This window comes from Globicephala melas, unplaced genomic scaffold, assembly GCF_963455315.2.
Source record: "Globicephala melas unplaced genomic scaffold, mGloMel1.2 SCAFFOLD_469, whole genome shotgun sequence".
In the NCBI taxonomy this organism is placed as follows: domain Eukaryota; kingdom Metazoa; phylum Chordata; class Mammalia; order Artiodactyla; family Delphinidae; genus Globicephala; species Globicephala melas.
This window is the reverse complement of record NW_027207637.1, coordinates 66,060-84,522: the sequence shown is the minus strand read 5'-3', so window position 1 is coordinate 84,522 and position 18,463 is coordinate 66,060. Positions and strand designations below refer to the sequence as shown.

The window sequence follows — 18,463 nt, the reverse complement described above, 5'->3', positions numbered from 1 at the left end:
AAATTAGAGGTACAATATGTTTACACCATAACAGGGACCACAGTTAGATGATTTTTCTTTTCATGTTAAAGGTTTTGCACATATATATTTATTATATAATCCTCAAACCCTTGTTTTCTTTTAAGATTCTTTTCCCATATAAGCCAGTGCAGAGCATTGAGTAGAGTTCCCTGTGCTATACAGCAGGTCCATATCAATACTTATCCATTTAATATATACTAGTGTGTATATGTCAGTCCCATTCTCCCAATTTATCCCTCCCCCGCTTACCCCTGGTAACCATAAGTTTGTTTTCTATATACATGACTCACTTCTGTTTTGTAAATAAGTTCTTTTGTACCATTTTCTTTTTAGATTCTGCATATAAGCAATATCATATGATATCTGTCTTTCTGTGGCTGACTTGCTTCACTCAGTGTAACCATCTCTCGTTCCAACCATGTTGCTGAGAAACCCTTAATTGTTAGGGATAACTCTCAATTTCCTCCAGTATCATCAGCAATTCTTTCTGGCAGACATGTGATAACACTTTTTAAACATGGATATTGAGACTAAGCCTCCTGACCTGCAAACAAACAAGACATGATTCATATAGTGAAAACTTTGAACATCAAAGGATGAAAGCTCTTGGTCTAAATCCTTTTTCACCCACTGCTGACAGAGGCAGAGGAGTTTGACTCACTAATCTTCCTTACGTGCACTTTTTCCTAATGGGGTATTCCACCTAAAACTTATAAGAAGTGGGATTGCATCATGGAACACACCAATCTCTACTACACGTTCTGAAGCAGCAAAAAAGAAATGAAAATAAAAACATGATGAATCCATCCAAAGTGTTCTGTCTACATTGTTACAGTAGTTTCTCTCACACTGCGAACCCTTTTCAAATCCTGTCACTTGAACCTGTTTTTATTTTTTTCAACAAAATAATGTTAATCTGCAGTCACACGCTCCAGTAATATTACACTATCCCTTGGGCAAGGATGTAGGGATTTGAGGAGCTATGGGAGGCTATCATGAGAGGTTGCCTAGAGTAATTAGGACATTTCATTTAATGTTGGCTCTTCTCCCTAAGACGTCTGCTGTCCTCTTCTTTTGTAGCTACTAGCATTGAGAAAGTGACCAAGATAAGGCCCTTCTCTTTTCTTGCCCATGAATGCAGCTGTGATTAACCCCACAGACCTTGCTGCTTCCAGAATCCCCTGAACCTACTGACCCTCCATGCATGGCATGACATAGATAAGGATGGTGACGTGTATACTTGTATAAAACATGCTATGAAATTTTCGAGTCTTCCTTTCCTCATAATTCCAAAGAATAGATTTCTTTGGATTTCTGCTTAATGCTGCTGGAGGTGGTACATAAGTTGAGGGAGGTATCAGGGCACACCAAAAGAGAGGGTAACTGCACAGAAAATACAAGCAGGTACATTTCTGTGTAGTTTCAAGCAGCTCATTTCCTATATCAACCATGGTGACAGGTTGAGCCTTCCTCTTTCTACTAGTAGTAGTACAAACAAATATAAAGGATACTTAGGCTGCTTGTCTTATCCCCACCTCTCACAACTGATCTGCATTCACATATAGGACAATGAGGGGCCCATACTACCATCTTAACCAATACTGGAGAACTAGAGAATGTCCAGATTTTTCCGGGGATTATTTTCACATTCCCTAATCAGGCCTATGAAGGAAACTTACCTATTGTGTTTAATGAAGTCATATCTCTGACGGCATCCCATCATCAACAAAACTGGAAAGAAATATGGTCTTAGATTTTACCATATTTGAAAGTCCAATATTTTAGCCTGACACGTTTTTGGATTTTAGAAAAAAATATTTTAAATGAGACAAAAATCATTTTTATGACACAAACAGACAGCAATAGTTTTATATTTTTATCTGTTCCACTTGCACACACAAGTCCCATGGGGTCATGTAAGGCAGTCCTGTTGGGTGCTGTGCACGGTGCAAGTATGGATTAAAGCTTAGGAATCTTAAGCTTCAGTCACCTGAAACTTTTAAAGTAGGATGCAAGCAATCCTGTCCAACATTTGAACAGAGCAAGACACTGTCATTATTTTATTTGTCAGGTAATTAATCTGTCTTTTGCCCCAGGGAGAGGAACAACTGGCATCTTCCATCAATGTGTTGTACAAAAATCTTTGAACAGAGAGTGCAAGCAGAGGCTGATAAAAGATGTGAAAAAAAGAGAGACCCTTGTGGCATTTTCTCCTAACTTATTGCAATCTCCCATTTAAAATGTGGGAATAATCAATCTTCTGAGGAAAAAGGCCCAAGGAGGGTTTTTGCTTTTGTGGAATAATGGGATTGCTAAAGATTTCAGGACGTAAGAATTGGTGAGAATGACCATGAGACATCAAAGAAAAGTCAGATCCATGGATGAAGTGGTGTTTACCTCTGTGAATCAATGAGAGGTAGGAGCAAATGAAAAGAAAGCTGAATACAACATTTTTTGAATAAATGTAACCTTTCAGCTGTCATAGAAAAATTAATTTTCACTATGATACAACATATTTAGTTTAGAAAGTTAACTTAAATTTAAAGCTTAATAATTAGATATATTGAAGAAATGAAGATATCTTTGTGGTTTAGAATAAATAATGTGCTCTGCTACAGATAAGAAGACTACATAAATAAATAGAAATATGACTAAAGAAGTAAATAAAGAGGAAAATAACAAATTAGAGGTTATTAACATTAAAAACTGACAATCATCTAAAGAAAGAGAAGGAGTGACAGAAAGAGAGAACTCATATCAAGCATATATAAAAAACTACTAAATAAGAAGTCTTCAGATGTTTTTTAAAAAAAAGTCTTCAGTAAGAAGATAATGTAAGAGAAAAAATGGGGAAAATATACCAAAAGATATTTCAAAAAAGAGAATACAGAATGTTAAGTAAACATATCAAAAGATGCTTGGCTTCTTAGTAGTCAATGAAATGAAACAAAAGCAATCCTTGGAATTATCACTTACGAACCACAAAGTTCAAATGAAAACGACAGGTATTAACAGGTTTGACAAGAATGTGTGGAATCCTTGAATCTCATTCACTGCTGCTGAGCATGAAAATTCATACAAATGTTTTGAAAATATTTAGAAGTATCTAAAAAGATAAACACATGAAAGTTACGACTCAAAAATTTTACTACTACATGTATACTGAACAATAATTTATACACACACCACCAAAGCTCAAGTTCTAGAATTTATATACCAGTGCTATTCTCAAGAGACACAAACTAAAAATCACTCATATTGTAATACACGTTGGAATAAATTACTTAGTAGTTAAATGTTTACACGATGGAATCCTATGCAACAGTGTCAATACATGATCACAACAGGCAACCATATAGGTATATTCACAAACAACATAGGGAATAAAAAGCCCTGTCCAAAAGTGGTTATACTGTGTCATAGCATTTATATAAAATACAAAATACAGGTAAAGTGATCTTTTTGTTACATACCAGAACAATAGTAAACCTTAAGGAGAGCCACTAGAATGGGACCAGGGGGCCTCTGAGTGTCTGGAAATTTTCTGTGTCTTTATCTAGAAGCTAGGTATAGAGTGTATTCAGATTCTGAATTTTCAAAATTTGTCATTTTCTTACAAACCGTGTATGTTTTTAGTTGTTTTTTATACATAACAAAAAGTAAAAAATATAGACTAGGGAAGGTAATTATATTAGCAATTTAATATCCATGCTTTTCAAGGTGGAAGTGAAAGGTATTAAACACTTGACCTTGTGATTACTTCTTAAAAGTAAGCTGAAAATTTGAGATTAATAAATAAGACATACTTCTTCATATATAATACTCAAAGAGGAGGGGTAGAAAGGAGTATTATGTTTTAAATTTAATACAGAATAGTTAAGATAGAAAATAAAGGAAACAGACTAGGTTTAAAAAGGAGCACACTGGACTTCCTTGGTGACAGAGTGGATAAGAATCCGCCTGCCAATGCAGGGGACAGGGGTTCAATCCCTGGTCTGGGAAGATCCCACATGCCACAGAGCAACTAAGCCTGTGTGCCACAACTACTGATCCTGTGCTCTAGAGCCCGCAAGCCACAACTATTGAGCCTGCATGACACAACTACTGAAGCCCATGCACCTAGAGCCCACACTCCACAAGAAGAGAAACCACCACAAGGAGAAGCCCGCGCACCACAACGATGAATAACGCCCGCTCGACACAACTAGAGAAAGCCCTGTGCAGCCATGAAGACCCAACACAATGAAAAATAAATAAATAAATCTTTTGACTTATGAGATGACTTACTAACGTGGCTGCAGTTGGAGGCCTCAGCTCCTTGCCACATGGATCTCTACTTAGGACTGCTTGAGTGTCCTCATGACATGGCAGCTGGCTTACCCCAGGATGAGTGATCTAGCAGAAAACAAATCAGAAGCTGCAATGTCTTTTATGACCCACCTTCGGAAGCTGCACTTTGTCATTTCTGCAATGTCTTAATAGTTAAACACTCAACCCTTTTCAAGTGTGAGGGGCCACACAGGTGCATGAAGATTGGGAGATAATTAGGGGATGATTAGGGCCATCTTGGAGGCTGGCTACCAAAGTGGATGACTAGCCGAAGACTGAATTCTGTTTTCTTCACTTCTGGAGAGAAAATGGTCTGTGAATCCCATTGGTGGTCTTTGAGATGTACGAAAGTTACCTCTTGCTCTCACCTCCAGCCGTGTGGCTGAAGGGTCTCGGTGCTCGGGCCGGGTGTCAGGCCTGTGCCTCTGAGGTGAGAGAGCCAAGTTCAGGACATTGGTGTACCAGAGAACTCCGGCGCCATGAAATATCAAAAGGCGAAAGCTCTCCCAGAGATCTCCATCTCAATGCTAAAACCCAGCTCCCCTCAAAGACCAGCAAGTTCCTGTGGTGGACACCCTATGGCAAACAACTAGCAAGACAGGAACACAGCCCCACCTATTATCAGAGAGGCTGCCTAAAATCATAATAAGGTCACAGACACCCCAAAACACAAACGGATGCGGACCTGCCCACCAGAAAGACAAGATCCAGCCCAACCCACCAGAACACAGGCACTAGTTCCCTCCACCAGGAAGCCTACACAACCCCTGAACCAAACATAGCCACTGGAGGCAGACACCAAAAACAATGGGACACTACGAACCAGAAGCCTGCAAAAAGGAGGCCCCAAACACAGTAAGTTAAGCAAAATGAGAAGACAGAGAAACACACAGCAGATGAAGGAGTAAGGTAAGAACCCACCATACCAAACAAATGAAGAGGAAATAGGCAGTCTACCTGAAAAGAATTCAGAGTAATGATAGTAAAGATGATCCCAAATCTGGGAACTGGAATGGAGAAGATACAAGAAACGTTTAACAAGGACCTAGAACGAAAAAGTAAACAATGATGAACAACACAATAAGTGGAATTAAAAATTTTCCAGAAGGAAACAATACCAGAATAACTGAGGCAGAAGAATGGATAAATGACCTAGAAGATAAAATAGTGGAAATAACTATCACAGAGCAGAATGAAGAAAAAAAATGAAAAGAATTGAGGACAATCTGAGACACCTCTGGGACAACATTAAACACAACAACATTCGAATTATAGGGGTCCCAGAAGAAGAAGAGAAAAAGAAAGGGACTGAGAAAGTATTTGAAGAGATTATAGTTGAAAACTTCCCTAATATGGGAAAGGAAAGAGTTAATCAAGTCCAGGAAACTCAGAGAGTCCCATACAGGATAAATCCAAGGGGAATATGCCAAGACACATATTAATCATACTATCAAAAATTAAATACAAAGAAAAAATATTAAAAGCAGCAACTGAAAAACAACAAATAACACACAAGGGAATCCCCATAAGGTTAACAGCTGATCTTTCAGCAGAAACTCTGCAAGCCAGAAGGCACTGGCAGGACATATTTAAAGAGATGAAAGGGGAAAACCTACAACCAGGATTACTCTACTAAGCAAGGATCTCATTCAGATTCGACGGAGAAATTAAAAACTTTACAGACAAGCAAAAGCTAAGAGAATTCAGCACCAACACACCAGTTATACAACAAATGCTAAAGGAACTTCTCTAGGCAGAAAACACAAGAGAAGGAGAAGACCTACAATAACAAACCCAAAACAGTTAGGAAAATGATAATAGGAACATACATATCGATAATTACCTTAAATGTAAATGGATTAAATGCTTTTGACAAAATTAAACACCCATTTATGATAAAACCCCTCCAGAAAGTAGGCATAGAGGGAACTTTCCTCAACACAATACAGGCCATATATGACAAACCCACAGCCAACATCGTTCTCAGCGGTGAAAACATGAAACGATTTCCACCAAGAGCAGGAACAAGACAAGGTTGCCCACTCTCACCACTATTATTCAACACACTTTTGGAATTTTTAGCCACAGGAGTCAGAGAAAAAAAAGAAATAAAAGGAATCCAAAATGGAAAAGAAGACGTTAAGCTCTCACTGTATGCAGATGACATGATACTATACATAGAGAATCCAAAAGAGGCTATCAGAAAACTACTAGAGCTAATCAATGAATTTGGTAAGGTAGCAGGATACAACATTAATGCACAGATATCTCTTTCATTCCTATACAATAAAGAAGAAAAATTTGAAACAGAAATTATGGAAACACTCCCATTTACCACTGCAACAAAAAAAATAAAATACCTAGGAATAAACCTACGTAAGGAGACAAAAGACCTGTACTCAGAAAACTATAAGATACTGATGGAAGAAATAAAAGATGACACAAACAGCTGGAGAGATATACCATGTTCTTGGCTTGGAAGAATCAACATTGTGAAAACGACTATACTACCCAAAGCTATCTACAGATTCAATGCAATCCCTATCAAACAACCAATGGCATTTTTTCAGAGAAATAGAACAAAAAATTTCACAATTTGTATGGAAACACAAAAGACCCCGAATAGCCAAAGCAATCTTGAGGACGAAGAATGGAGCTGGAGGAATCAGGCTCTGTAACTTCAGACTGTACCACAAAGCTACAGCAATCAAAGAGAATAGTACTGGAGCAAAAACAGACATAAAGATCACTGGAATAGAATAGAGATCCCAGAAATAAGCCCACACACTTGTATTTAATTGATTTATGACAAAGCAGGCAATATGGAGAAAAAACTGTCTCTTCAATAAGTGGTACTGGGAAAAGGGTCAGCTACATGGAAAGGAATAAAATTACAATATTTTAGCACACCATATATAAAATAAGCTCAAAAGTGAATAAAGACCTAAATGTAAGACCAGAACCATAAAACCTCTAGAGGAAAATACAGAACATTCTTCTACATAAACGATAGCAATAGTTTTAGGTTCAGTCTACTAAGGCAAATGAAACAAAGCCAAAAATAAACAAATGGGACTTCACTAAACTTAAAAGATTTTGCATAGCAAAGGAAACCAAAGACAATATGAAAAGACAACGTGCTGAAAGAGCAAAAATATTTGCACATGATAAGAAGTTAACACAAAAAGAGGACCAATCAAGGGTTAATATCTAAAATATAGAAACAGCACATACAACTCAATATCAAAAAAACACCCAAAATCTTTTTTAAAAAAGTGAGAAGACCTAAATAGACATTTTCCAAGGAAAAAATACAGATAGACAGCCAGAACACACAAAGATGCTAAACATAGCTAATTGGCAGTAAAATGCAAATCAAAACTGTGAGATATCACCTCACTCTTGTCAGAATGGCTGTCATCAAAAAGGTCACAAATAACAAAGGTTAGTGAGGATGTGGAGAAAGGGAAACTCTTGTACACTCTTGATGTGAATGTGAATTAGTGCAGCTACTGTGGAAAGCAGAATGGAGGTTCCACAAAAAACTAAAAATAGAACTACCATAATATCCATCAATCTCACTCTTGGGTGTATATCAGAAGAAAACAAAAACACTATTTCAAAAAAATAACTGCACCCCAAAGTTCAAAACAGTGTTATTTGCCATAGACAAGATATAGAGTCAAACTAAGTATTTGTCAATAGGTTACTGGATAAAAAAAGATTTTTAATGATGACTTCAACAAAAAATGAAATTTTGCCATTTGCAAGAACATGGATGGACTTGGAGGGTATTATGCTTAGTAAAATAAGTTGCAGAGAAAATAAGCCTGGTATGATATCATTTACACGTGGCATCTAAACAACTGAATACAACAACAACAACAACAAAACAGACGCACAGATTAAAGAACAGACTAGTGGTTACCATCAGGGAGAGACAGGGTGCAGGAGCAAAATAGTGGTAGGAGATTCTGAGGAAGAATCCACTACATATAAAATCAATAGTCTACAGTGACGTACTGTATAGCATGGGGGATAGAGCCACTCTTTTATAATAAGATAAATGGAGAAGAACCTAAACATTTATGAATCACTACGTTGTACCTCTGAAACTGATATAATAATGTAAATTAACTATAGATCAATAAAATATAAAGTAAGAAACAATAAAGGGGAGACACAGATTATTAGACAGAAATCAATTAAATAAACACAAGTTTTGGAAATCAAGAAAATAAAAAACAACATGTAAGAAATAACATTGGCATTTAAAGTGTTCCATCTATTCATTTAAAAGAAACCATTTAAGTGGTAAAAAATGTTACCCATTCTCACAATTTTGTATATCTAGAGTAAATTATTATCTACAAAAATATGTTACAAATATTCACTCAAAAAGAAAGAGAAAATTTGGTTAACCAATTTTAGTGTAGAAATTTAATATCAAAGACTCTATCTAAAATTGATTTGAATAAGTTCTGTCAACGTTGAATAAGTTCTGTTAGCCACTTCTAGTCTCTTTGTGATGTAAAATCTTTTAAAGCATAAAAATCAACCTTTCTACATTATTCCATTAGACATACATAGAAGTTAAAAGAAATGAGAAGACAGAACAGTCAACTAAGAAGGTGAGTTTACTGAGAAACAGTCATTCTTTCTCCCTCTTTCTTTTCTTTTCCTCCTTTTCCAGGTCTCTCCGTTCCAATCAAGAGAAGTCTTGAGAGTTCTGAGAATATTTCTTTAAGGGCTTCAAATCGCCATACCTACATCCTCTGCCACAACTACACACACGGGAACAAAAATAAACCTCTGCTATCTACTCGCGTAGGAGGGATTCGTGCAAAATAAACTCCTACATGGAGACCAACAGGTGAGTTTTCTACCTGTTCTTTATAATGTCCTTCCATTATAGTAAATCCCACACATTATGAAGCAGAAGGGGTTATGTGAGCTCTTCCTTGAAGTCAAAAAACTTGCATTCATTTCAAGTACCTGGTGATCACAGGGTACAGCCAGGGAAGATGCCATCCCCCTTGAGGGGAGGGCGGTGAATGGGCTCCCGCAGCCATGCACCTCCTGATGTACAGATTCTGCAGAAACAAAGGGCGGTCACACCGCACTCAGCCTGTCAGGCTGTCGGGCCACTGGGCAACCCCACCAGCCTGGAAGTGCCCCATTAGTTGCTGAAAGCAAAACTCTGTCCCCCCTGTGAAGCCAGGCAATTTGGGCCAGAGAGTCAGAGGAGACCGGTAATCAACTCCTCCTCTCTGCTCTCCTCCTTGGGGTTACAGCAACCCCATTTCCAAACCCAAATCTGACCCTGCAGTGCCAAACTGGGAGCGCAGGTGGGCTCTGCCGGTGCTTCAGCGCCCTCTGGAGGTTGTCTGCTCTAATGGCAACTCTCAGCCCTGCCTCCTCCTCCTTCCCTAGTCCCGGGGGCTGCCTGGCCTCCTGCAGCTGCTGACATGATTTCATTCTTATTTTTTCTCCAATTACAATGAAGTGTCCTACAGAGGTTTGGAATCTCTTGAAGAAGGAAGATCTTTTAGTCAATACACCTTAACTGTGAGAAGCTGGTTTCAAGAATGAACCTGAAATACTGTATTTTTGTCCTGATGATTCCAAGGGGAGACAGCTCAAGTTTCCTAAATCATAAGAAAAACCAAGGTAAATATGATATTCTGAGCCAGAGATGAAAAAGCAGTTTTTAGCTCCCACTCCTCATATCATATGACTGGATTTAATCAATCAGCTGCCACTGGTTTTTAAATCACATGACCCAACTTTAAATCAATCAGCTGCTTACCTCTAACTCATGTGACTTGGCTTTGAATAGTTAGACATGTAGAGGTATAAAAATGATGTTCTGAACAATAAATGGAAAAAAAACATCTTAGAAAGCTTTTTTCTTTTCGAATGGATGATTCATTGCATACAGAGTAAAGGATTCTCTTCTGGATTTCTTGAACTGTAAACACATACAGTGCCTCCGTTGGTGCGGTTGACTTAGTTTTTTTGTTTTTTTTCGGTGTTGTTGTTAACATCTTTATTGGAGTATAATTGATTTACCATGTTGTGTTAGCTTCTGCCGTATAACAAAGTGAATCAGCTATTCGTACACATATATCCCCATATCCCCGCCCTCTTGCATCTCCCTCCCACCCTCCCTATCCCACCCGTCTAGGTGGTCACAAAGCACCGAGCTGATCTCCCTGTGCTATATGCAGCTGCTTCCCACTAGCTATCTATTTTACACTTGGTAGTATATATAAATCCATGCCACTCTCTCACTTTGCCCCAGCTTATCCTTTCACCTCCCCATGTCCTCAAGTCCATTCTCTATGTCTGCATCTTTATTCCTCAGCAGCGACTCCTGCAAGGGGTGGATACTTCCTTTTATGCTCAGGGGATATCCCCTAGTTTAAATATGATTTGAGTTTGATCCTGTGAAACCATCAGAACTTCCCACCAGAGATAAATGAGGAGATTCTGGCCTTTATTACTATGCACAGTGAACGCAGGTGTCCTGGCTGTACTTGCCAACCCTCCTATTATACCCATCTAGTTTTATCCACCTTCCACCCTGTGAGTACCTTTGACCAACCCTGAGCTCAGACCCCTGACTTATTAGAGTGACTTTTTCACTCTTTCTTTAAAAATGGACAGGTAATAAAATGAATTTAACCTAGAAGCAGCAGCTCAGTAAGGGAAATAAAATCACCAGAAGTTATATAATCAGAGCCACAGCCATCCAGGGCTCTTGTCTCATCTGCTGGGTCATAAGAATGGGACCTTCCTAAATTTGAAGGGCATCCAATCAAATAAGTAAAGGCGTCGCTCACCTCTGGCTCTTGGAGGGACTGCTAGGCAGTCTACCCAGTGTATACTAACTGCAAAACACTGTCATAGTTTTGAAACACCTATGTTCCAGGAAAGCTTTTTGGGGTGCATGGGGAAGTTTTATTTATTTTTTTGACATGAAGCAAAAAATAAATCACCAAGTTCTTTGTGCACAGGACTTCTTAAGAGGGCAGTAGAAGGAAGGAATGGGCAGAAAAGACTATCTCCTCTGAAGTGAAGGTCGTTTTTCCAAAAGAGCAGAATTTAGTCTCAGTTTAAGGAGAACACTTTTAAATAGCTGGGACAGCTCCAAACTGCAGTTTAGGGAACGAGTGCTTCAAAAGAACAGTGCTTTAAAAGTCCTGGCAAGGCAGCAACAGGATGAAGAGTTGGTTTTGCATAGTTTTGAACACAGGAGTAAATAAACAGAGGCATCTCTGACTAAAAGGCCCTGAGACCCTATGACATCAATGGGTCAGTTGCAGGGGGCAGGGGGTGTGGGGAGCGATATTTCTCTCTCAACGTCTCCCAGGGCAGCCACCCCTCCGTACCCCACCCCCCTACTCCCTTCACCCTTCCTCCCTCCACTGTTGGGTCCCCAGGGACAGCAATTCTTAAGCTGGAGTGCTCAGGCACCATCTCTGCAGTCTGGGTTCTTCCTGGAGCCTGGCAAGTTCTGGGACAAGATGGCAGGTCTGCAAGGCCGCTGGGGTGCAGTCGGACCTGGAGGCCTGGAGGGGAACCGGAGCCCTGAAGCCCACCCACGTCCTTGAAGCTGAGGGAGGAACACATCCTCCTAACAGTACTTCTCAGGGCTCAGCGGGCTCCCCACCCGACGGTGATCCATAATCACTTGAGACAGCAAGGACTGCCTCTAACTGGCCCCCTCGATTCCGCCTTAAGGGTCCTCGCACATGTGTGAGAACGCAGGCCCCAGATCTCTTTAGTCAGCTGAGGCCAGTGCTGCCAGGGTCCCTCCAGTCCCATCCCCCAGCCCCTCCCTCTGGGACTGTATCTAATAGAAGAAAGAGCACAGAGGAATTGGCTGAATCAAGGGACCTGGGAGCCTGGGTATGAGTTTGAAGACCGAGAACCTAAGGCGCAATTACATATTACTGGAGACTCTTGTGGGGTGTGTGCAGGGAGGTTGGAGGCAGAGAGGCTGAGTTGACCTGGTGAGTCCAGCCCCAGGACACCACACAGGCGCGTCCCCCTTTCCCTGCCATCAGACAAGGGCTGCCACAACTCCAGCCGGGACTCTGCACTTCCCCTTCCCTGATTCTTCTCCAGAAGAGCAGGTGGCCCCCCTCTGAGGGCAGCGGCAAGACAACGAACCAAGTCCCCCTGCACTAAGGCGCTACTGGAAGCTCTTCCTGAACAGCAGTGCTGGCTTGGAGCAAACCCGTGCACCACCAAAGTTGGTCTCGTCCTGCAGCTGAGGGACGCAGGGTTTAAGTCAGCTGCCCTGGCTTTAAATCAATCAGCCCCCCTTTAAATCAGGTGACCCGACTTAAATCACTGTCTGCCCCTCAAGCCTGCAACTTGAAAAGTTGGGAACTTCACTTTGATCCCAGCAGCTCACATAGCAAAATGCACACTGTAGTCACCCCCAAGCCTGGCTTAGAGACAGGATATAAGGTAAGGGGATGGACGTGCACACATGGTGATGAGGGTGTACTTCATGTACAAGAAGGGTCTAGGTACTCTGGGGTACAGCAAGCAGTGCACGATACAGCAGCTCCCTGGCAAAGCTGGTGACGCACAGGGAGAGCAGGCACACCCAGGTGTGCAGAGGGTCCAGGGCGGGAGCCGGGGCACAGCCAGGCGGGAGGGTCTGAAAGCGGAGGATCTGAGCCTTCTTGAGAAAGGCAGACACAGAGGATGGATGAGAAGCAAAGACCAGATGAAATATGGGTTTGAAAACACACCCTGCTCTTGAGATTGGGGTGGGGGCACCCCAGATTTGAATCCTCTTACTCCCCACTTGCTAGTGCTTTGGCCATTGCCCAGTTATTTAAAAAATGTGACTGATAATATGTAACATGTAGAATACTGCATTTGTAGTCGTTTTGCATGTTTATGTTTCTATAGTGGAATAACCTTTTCTACAAGAAAAATGTATATTTCCTGAAATAAATTAAAACCCCCTTTTAAAAAGTATTATATCGGACTTCCCTGGTGGCGCAGTGGTTAAGAATCTGCCTGCCAAAGCAGGGGACATGGGCTCGAGCCCAGGTTAGGGAAGATTCCAAAAACCATGGATCAGCTAAGCCCATGCGCCACAACTACTGAGCCTGAAGGCCACAGCTACTGAAGCCCACGTGCCTAGAGCCGGTGCTCCACAATAAGCGCAGCAAGAGAAGCCACCGCAATGAGAAGCCCGCGCACTGCAACAAAGAGCAAACCCCGCTCGCTGCAACTAGAGAAAGCCCATGTGCAGCAACAAAGATAAAACGCAGCCAAAAATAAATTATTTTTTTAAAAAAGTACTATATCCTTCTGTACATGTTCTCTGGGAAGAACAGAGGGAAGGAGTGGGAGAGTGAGAAAGACCAAAACTTAGTGCACATCCATGATGCAGGTGCTCTGCTGGCTCAGATAGTTTTATCCCTACTTTTACAAAGGAGGAAATAAGCTCAGAGAGGTTTAGTAATTTTCGCAAAGCCAAACAGCTATTGAGTGGCAGAACCAGGATCTGAACCAAGTCTGTTACCTTCAAAGCCTAAGCCATCATCACAACAAAACTCAATTAATATTTACATTTATCGAAATACATTGCAACCTGGTGATTTCTTGGCACAATCCTGAATAAGAGTGAGAAAGAAAGAAACAGCATTGTTCATACAGTCAACCAAAATTTTTGGAGCAGCTGCTAGATGCCTGGCCCTGTTTGGCATTCAGCAGTGATCAACTTGGGCGAGGGATTTCACCTTGCTGGGCCTCTGTTTTCTCATCTGGAAAATGGGATGGGGTGTTTCTCATTTTGTGGGATTGTCCAGCCCTCACATTCTCTGATTCCATAAGAAGCATTTGTTTTCCTGTTTCTTTAAAATTCAATCAGGCCATGAGCTGTGATGAATGTCGTTGGCTGCTCCCCAAATCACTCTATTTCCACCCATTTCCTGTGATCAGGTCTTTCCCCCAACATGACTCACAATCAGTCAAGTCACAGAAGCTAAGGGGCACCCAGCAGAATTCCAGCCCTGGCTTCTCAGGAGCTCTGCAGTCTACCTGGCCAGGTAAACTTAACTCACCTGGGACAAGGTGGCCACCCCTAGTTTCGCATCAACATGGTCTCAGGCACAAACCTCCTTGTTTTTCCACTTTGTCTTTAAGTTGCTTGTTGAAACAACTGCACAAATATGAAAAGATATAAAATCAGTCATTCTCTGCCCCCAGTGCCTACGAATAAATGATTTTCTGCCACTTTAATGATAAAGAGAGAACATTTCAGCATTCTGCTGCCCTTATTATTTGTCATTTTTGTTGATATTTGTACTGAATACATCTTTCAATATTTTCACAATGGTACATTTATTTAGGTTGTTCCAGACCCAGCCTTTTGTGGTAAGGGTTTTGTTGTTATATTTCTATTATGTTTCCTTGAAAAATCATTATCCTGTTTAAATGGATTAAGTCAATTTTATAGGCATTTATCTTATGATATTGATGAAATGAATACATAGAGGGCAGTAGTACAAGTTGATTGGACTTGAGAACCTCTATTAGCACAGTTACGTATAAATATTATCTATATGTAAACCAAAGTACATGCCGATTGAGATTCTCCGACTCTTTTTCACTGTCTGCCCCTCCAGCCTGCGAGAAATGGAGTATTTCTTGCCATCTCAGTAAACAAAGGATGTCCCAGTCATTAGCACTTGTAGCCCTCCAGTGTGAGGCGCGAGCCCCGAGGAGCTCAGGATATGCAAATACAGAATGCAGGCCCCAGGGAGCTGAGGTGCACATCAAAGGAAGGATTTCAGCGAGCCCAGACTCTGGCATCTTCGCATACGAAGAAAAGCGCTACATTCCTCACGTCGGGAGAGCTGGTTTTCCTTAGTTAACAATCACCTTTTATGCTCCCCATTACCTGCGCCAGTCCCCTGCCCTGTCCCCTCCCCCCGGTACTTTAGCTCAGGGGGGAAGGAGCGCAGAGGGGCTCGGCTGAATAAGGGACCTGCGAGCCTCGGGAGGAGTTTTCAGCCGCTTCCCCGCAGTCGGGAGGAGGGGCGCTGACGCTGCAGCCGGACCCTGCGCCTCCCTTGCCCCGTTTCCCCTCAGGACGCTCTGGCCCACCCGCTCCCCACGCCCCCCAGGCCCCGCGAGCCAGGCCGAGGGCAGGGGCGAGAGGAGGGATCGCAGTTCCCCGGGACCAGATGCTGGGGGCCGCCCTTTCTGCACAGCAGCGGCGGGTGGCAGCGAACCCCTGCCCCTCAGAAGCTGGTCTTGCTCTGCCGCCCGGGCACCGGACCAGGCGGAGGGTCGGCGCCCACTTACCCGGCCCGCCGTCCGCACGACTGTCGCGGCTTCGGCCGCCGGGGCCCCTCCAGAGCCGGCAGCCTCAGTGAGGCCGCCCTCCCCTCGGGCTCCGGGGCAGTTCCGTGACGGCGGAGGGAAGAGACCCCGAGCCGGGAGTTCCAGCTCTGTGGAAACGCGGGCTCCGTTCTGGGCACAGGGGGTGGGACCGCTCTGCCCCGAGGCCTTCTGGGAGGGAGGGGGCGCCGGGGGAGGGAGCCGCCAGGAGCGCAGGGCCCCGTCGTGGGTCCTGGAGGGGCGGTCCGGCCTGGGGGCCCCGCCCACTGTGACCGCAGCCCAGGCCCTTTTCCTGTAAACCTACACAAAAATTTTAGAAAGAAACACGGTCTACAGTAAATATTCACAAATGATTGTTGCTGCTGTGCTTCCTATTCTATTACACGTGTAAAATCCATAAAACACTTTAAGTTCAAGGTTACCTATGAATTTTTACCTGTCCTTATTATGTCTCTGCTATTCCCAATTGTAGTTAATGACAAAGACTGTGGCATCACTAGTTAAAAATGAGCTTGTGAAAAAAATGGAATTCAAGCCCATCAGAACTACTGGATCAGAATCTGCACTTTTACGATCTCCCCAGTGTACTTTTGTACCCATGAATAGTTGAAAGGTTCATTTCTACCTCGACATGTCTTTTGTGTCTGAGAAATACACATATTTTATCCAGTTTGGTATAAATAAAACACTCAAAAATGCATATGCCTGTGTTGAAACCATCATTTTATCATTTCTTTTCCAGATAAGTATAGTCTCTATAATGGTTTTGTGGATCACATGCCATACTCTTTTCTTGTAGTTAGAAATAAGGTAAAGTTACTTTGTTTTTTATATATATATATATATATATATATATATATATTAGTGGATAATTGAAGACACTCTTCTAAATTAAAACCACTTCTCTTAACTTGCTGTTTTCTCCTTGGGTCACATTATGAACACTTCCCGTGGCCACACGGTATGTATACTTTTAATTTCAGGGACTGCTGACATTCCAGGATGTGCCCATAGATTTCTCTCAAGAGGACTGGGAATGCCTGGCCCAAGATCAGTGGGAATTGTACAGGGATGTGATGTTAGAGAAGTATAGGAACCTGCTCTCCTTGGGTGAGGATACCTTCCTTCCAGAATTCCTTATCCAACCATAGCGTTTAGAGTCCTTCATTTGTAGAATGTCTCCTGGAATCTTCTGCTTCCTACAATAGTGTTGCAGATTGCAACGTTTCAGGAAAGATTGGGAGTTTATCGGTATAATTTATCTTATTCTTTAAAATTGCAGTCTCCCTTTTAGTATACTTTGTAACTGCTTGTGATGTGTCTATATGAACTGTGTACTATATGCTTCTTTTATAGTCCTTATAATATTTTATTGTCTTATTTTCTGTAACAATTTTCCAAGGATTATTTGGGCTTAAGGTATATTAAAAGGGAGACTGCAATTCTGGGACTTCCCTGGTGATGCAGTGGTTAAGAATTCGCCTGCCAATGCAGGGGACACGGGTTTGATCCCCAGTATGGGAAGATCCCACGTGCCACGGAGGAACTAAGCCAGGGGGCTACAACTACTGAGTCTGCACACCACAACTACTGAAGCCGGGGTGCCTTGAGTCCGTGTGCCATTTATTTTTGGGGGAATAAAACCACCTCTGAGTGATTAAAATTTAGACCAGCTAGTCAAAAGGCTATATCACCTGTTCTTCTAAAACACTGATCAACGGAACAAGTTTTACTAGGGATAACAGTGTAATTGTATTCTAGAGTTCATATCAGCAATATGGTTTATGATCTTGATGCTGGATCACGACATTTCAATGGTATAACTGCTATTAACTGTCTGTTCAACGATTAAAGTCTCACGTGATCTGAGTACAGAGTGGAGTCATCCTGCTTGGTTTCTGTCTATTTTTAGGAGCATTCGACAATCCCTAGGTGCCAGAATCATATACAGCCCAAGTCATCATTAAAACACATCTAACAACCTCTTTTCTATGAATTCGAGCATTCTACCCACAATTTTGATATGATCAATGTCTATATCTGTTATAAAAAGTTTTTTTACTACTAACATTAGCCTGATGTATATGAGAGTTTTCACTACCTGTCATCATACCAGGCAACCCACCACAAACTTAAGAAATATGACTGACAAAAGAGTTACTTTAATAGAGGAAATCATAGAAGTTTCAATGCTCTTATTCCTGGAATTGAATTCTTCCTAAGAATTTTACATTCCCCATGCTACCACATTACACCACATGCTATATAGTAAGGTTCAGGCCCACACCCTCAAAATGTTGTCGTATATCATTCCTGTACTAATAAACTCTCATGGTTTTTACTATCATTCTACTGACCATTTTCTCAGGAAATATAATTGTATAACAAGCTCACGCTGGTTAATGGTATCCCCATTCTAATAAAAAACACGAACCCATAAGCTACAGAAGCATCCAACAAATATTTCCTAAAACAATCCAGCACATCAATACTACTTATAATGGCTATTATCATTAATCTAATATACTCTGGTCAAAGAACACAAAGAATAACAAAAATCTTTAATCCAGCAGCATCCACCCTCATGACAATTGCCCTTGTCACAAAAGTAGGGCTTTCCCCATTTCACTTCTGAGTGTCTGAAGTCACACAAGGCATCCCATAAACAGCAGGCCTGATGCTATCAGCCTGACAAAATTGCACCCCTATCAGTTTTATACCACATGTCACCATC

General features: G+C 41.6%; 1 long non-coding RNA gene across 3 annotated transcripts in view; it reads right to left on the bottom strand.

Moving 5' to 3' along the window:
- The window catches only part of LOC132595694 (uncharacterized), an 87,666-nt gene extending 71,746 nt beyond the window's left edge, over window positions 1-15,920 (bottom strand). For all 3 annotated transcript variants that reach the window (XR_009561828.1, XR_009561829.1, XR_009561830.1), the window contains exons 1-2: window positions 15,694-15,920; window positions 14,448-14,545 (exon numbers count right to left, since the gene is read on the bottom strand). This is a non-coding gene — a long non-coding RNA (uncharacterized lncRNA). The remainder of the gene's footprint in view (window positions 1-14,447; window positions 14,546-15,693) is intronic.
- Between the last annotated feature and the right edge of the window lie 2,543 nt (window positions 15,921-18,463).